Here is a 4,521-nt window from a genome sequence, read left to right on the forward strand (position 1 = left end):
TGACCCCAAAAATTCTTCCAGGGAACTCCTACAGCTGATAAACACCTTCAGCAAAGTGGCCAGATACAAAATTAACTCAAAAATAAATCAGTAGCCTTCCTGTATACAAAGAACAAAGGGCCGAGTAAGAAATTAGGGAAACAACACCCTTCACAGTAGCCACAAAGGACATAAAGTACCTTGGGGTGAACCTAACCAAGCAAGTCAAAGACTTGTATGAAAAAAAATTTCAAGTCTCTGAAGAAAAAATTAGAAGAAGATATCAGAAGATGGGAAAATCTCCCATGCTCATGGCTTGGCATGATTAATATAGTAAAAATGGCCATCTTACCAAAAGCAATCTACAGATTCAATGCAATTCCCATCAAATTACCAACACAATCCTTTACAGACCTTGAAAGAATAATTCTCACCTTCATATGGAACAACAAGAAACCCAGAATTGCTAAAACAATTTTCTACAGTAAAAGATCTTCAGGAGGTATCTCCATCCCTGATCTCAAGCTGTACTATACAGCAACAATAGTAAAAACTGCATGGTACTGGCATAGAAACAGACTGTTGGATCAATGGAATCGTATAGAAGACCCTGACATAAATCCACACACTTATGGACACCTGATTTTTGAACAAGATGCCAAATCCATTCAATGGTAAAAAGATAGTATCTTCAATAAATGGTGCTGGTCTAACTGGATGTCTACATGTAGAAAAATGAAAGTAGATCCATACTTATCACCCTGAACAAAACTAAAGTCTAAGTGGATCAAAGACTTCAACATAAAACCAGATATACAAAACCTCTTAGAAGAAAAAGTGGGGAAGAACCTTGAACTGATTGGCACAGGAGACAATTTCCTGAACAGAACACCAACAGCACAGGCTCTAAGAGGAACAATCAATAAATGGGACCTCATGAAACTGAAAAACTTCTGTAAAGCAAAGGACACTGTCCTCATAACAAAACAAAAGCCTACAGATTGGGAAAAGACCTTCACCAAACTTATACCTGACAGAGGGCTAATATCCAGTATATGTAAAGAACTAAAGAAGTTAAACAGCAAAAAATCAAGTAATCCAATTAAAAAATGGGGTACAGAGCTAAACAGAGAATTCTGTGCAGAGGAATATCGAATGGCAGAGAAACACTTAAAGAAATGCTCAACCTCATTAGCCATCAGAGAAATGCAAATCAAAATGACCCTAAGATTTCACCTTGCACCCATCAGAATGGTAAGATCAAAAACTCAAGAGACAACACATGCTGGAGAGGTTGTGGAGAAAAGGGAACCCTCCTCCACTGATGGTGGGAATGTACAACAACTTGTACAACAACTCTGGAAAGCAATCTGGCGCTTTCTCAGACAACTAGGAGTAATGCTTCCTCAAGATCCAGCTATACCACTCCTAGGCATATACCCAAAATATTCTCAAGTACACAATGAGGACATTTGCTCAACCATGTTTGTAGCAGCCTTATTTGTAATAGCCAGAAGCTGGAAACATCACAGATGCCCCTCAGTGGAGGAATGGATGCACAAATTGTGGTATATCTACACAATGGAATATTACTCAGCAATAAAAAAAAAAAAAAACAAGGAAATCATGAAATTTGCAGGTAAATGGTGGGATCTGGAAAAGATCATCCTGAGTGAGCTATCCCAGAAGCAGAAAGATGCACACGGTATATACTCACTCATATAGACATATAATATAGGATAAACCTACTAAAATCTGTACATCTAAAGAAACTAATCAAGAAGGAGGACTCTTGCTAAAATGCTCAATTCCTATCCAGAAAGGCAAAGAGGCTGGACATCAGAAGAAGGAGAAAAGAGGGAACAAATCAGGAGACTGACACAGAGGACCTCTAAAAAGCTCTGCCCTGCAGATGTAGATGCTGAGACTTATGGGCAACCTTTGGGCAGAGTGAAGGGTATCTTAGGAAAGAAGTGGGAAACAGTAAGATCTGGAGAGTACAGGAGCTCCACAAGGAGAGCAACAGAACCAAAAAATCTGAGCACAGGGGTCTTTCCTGAGACTGCTATTCCAACCAAGGACTATGCATGAAGATAACCTAAGACCCCTGCACAGATGTAGCCCATGGAAGTTCAGTATCCAAGTGGGTTTCATTGTAATAGGAACAGGGTCTGTCTCTGACATGAACTGATTGGCCTGCTCTTTAATTACCTCCCCCTGAGGGGGAAGCAGCATTACCAGGCCACAGAAGAGGACAAGGCAGCCACTCCTGATGAGATCTAATTGACTAGGATCAGAAGGAAGGGAAAGAAGTCCTCCCCTATCAGTGGACTTGGGGAGGGACATGCATGCAGAGGGTGGAGGAAGGGAGGGATTGAGATGGGAGGAGGGAAGGAGGGAGGCAACCACAGGGGGGATAAAAAGTGAATAAAGTGTAATTAATAAAGAAAAAAAGAAAGAAAAAAGGAATATTTTAATTTCATTTAAATAAAGTAATAATACAATGCTTACTATTAACACAAAATAAATGAAGAAATAAAATTTTAAAAGTAGTAGGAAGAAATCAATTTTCTTTTTTGCACTTTATAGTATGTATTTTAAGTGTTCTGATATTAATAAGAAATAGTTCACCTCTAAACCATTTTATGATAATAATATTTTCATTTATATAGCTATTATAAAGGAGGATTTAATTTAGTATGTATTTGCAAAGAAGAAAAACAGTGTTATGTTGCTTATAATAATTGGAGAAATGACAAATATAAACAAAAATTGAAAGGAAAAAAAATGATAGTTCTATGTTCCTAAAGCAAGGCATCAGAGAAAGGGAGAAAATTGACAAAGAAGAGAAAAAGTAAATCACCTAGATGTTATAGCTATGTAACTGAGCAAAGAGTTTTCAGTGACCTTAATGGTACTGGCTAGAAATTATTGTATTCTGAGATTAGAAGGAGTGTCAGAATCACTTTTATATCAATTTTCATGTTTGATTCTTATCTCCAGCTGTAATTATCACCAATTATTATCTTCTTACATAACATCAAGGAGACTGAATCATGAGGAGTTTTTGATGAAAAGGGACCTTTTCAAGGTTGCACCAAATAATAGCTAAATATCTGATCTAGGCAATAATACGGGTTCAAATAGTAACTGCTAGTTTTGAAATAGTTCGTTCAGTTAGGAATATTAGAAATAAATAATCACATGTTCTTTCATATTGGCAGGTCATTACTTATTGTTGTAGCATGCAGTGTTCACAGCTGGGTAAGACTGATGGTCACTGTCATACTCTAGTAGCCTGCATAGCATCTTTCAACACTATGAAAGCTAGATGGTTGGGAAGAAGCTACCTGGTCAGTAGCAGCCCATGTTTCCCATGTTCTATGGCTTAAGCATGAAGTGTCTTTGGCACAAAATAAAATAAAAACATGATGAACTTTTGAGCAAAGTTCAGTAAAAGAGTATCTTGTGACTTGCAATAAAATCACCCTAGTTTCTAAATTGAGAGAAGAGTAACGGTGAAACAAGGCAAAATGGCAGACCATTTAAAAGGCCACTAGATTATTCCATGTGAGACAATATAGAGACTAGGGCCCAGGTAACATAGTGGATTAGCAGAGGAGGGCTGAGATTATCACTGCTTTTTAATTTTTTTTCATTTATTTCAATTTATTCACTTTGTATCCTACTGTAGTGCCCTCCATCCCCTCCCAATCCTGTCCTCCTTCCCTTTTTTTCTCCTATGCCCCTCCCCCAGTCCACTGATAAGGGAGGTCCTCTTCCCCTTCCCTCTGACCCTAGCCTATCAGTCTCATCAGGAGTCTGCTGCGTTGTCCTCCTCTGTGGCCTGGTAGGGCTGCTTCCTCCCTCAGGGGGAGGTGACCAAAGAGCCAGCCACTGAGTTCATGTCAGAGACAGCCCCTGTTCCCTTTACTAGGAAACCCACTTGGACACTGAGCTTCTATGGGCTACATCTGTCCAGGGATTCTAGGTAATTGCCATGCATAGTCCTTGGTTGGAATATCAATCTCAGAAGAGACCCCTTGGCCCAGATTTCTTGGCTCCATTGCTCTCTTTGTAGACCTCCAGTCCCCTCCAGGTCTTTCTATCTCCCCCTTCTATCATAAGATTCCCTGCACTCTGCCCAAATTTGGCTGAGTCTCATCATCTGCTTTAATACCCTGCTGGGTGAAGTCTTTCAGAGGCCCTCTGTGGGTAGGCTCCTGTCTTGTTCCTTGTTTTCACCTTCTTCCGATATCTATCCCATTTACCTTTCTGAATGAGGATTGAATATCTTACCCATACTCCTTCTTTTTTTTTTTTTTTTTTTTCAATGCAGTTTATTCAGGAACCTTGAACAATCATCTGACCCTGGGGAATGCCAGCCCACAGCTTAAATAGCCTCTGGGTAGCCAACCCAGGCGTGCCACGTGGGCAATGCAGATAGGTCCACATACATGGAAGCAAGCCAGATCCTTGGCCTTAGCCAAATGTAGAGTTGTTTGTGACAGAGAGCACTCACCATCGGGAAGGTGGAAGGCG

Source organism: Meriones unguiculatus, chromosome X (assembly GCF_030254825.1).
Source record: "Meriones unguiculatus strain TT.TT164.6M chromosome X, Bangor_MerUng_6.1, whole genome shotgun sequence".
In the NCBI taxonomy this organism is placed as follows: domain Eukaryota; kingdom Metazoa; phylum Chordata; class Mammalia; order Rodentia; family Muridae; genus Meriones; species Meriones unguiculatus.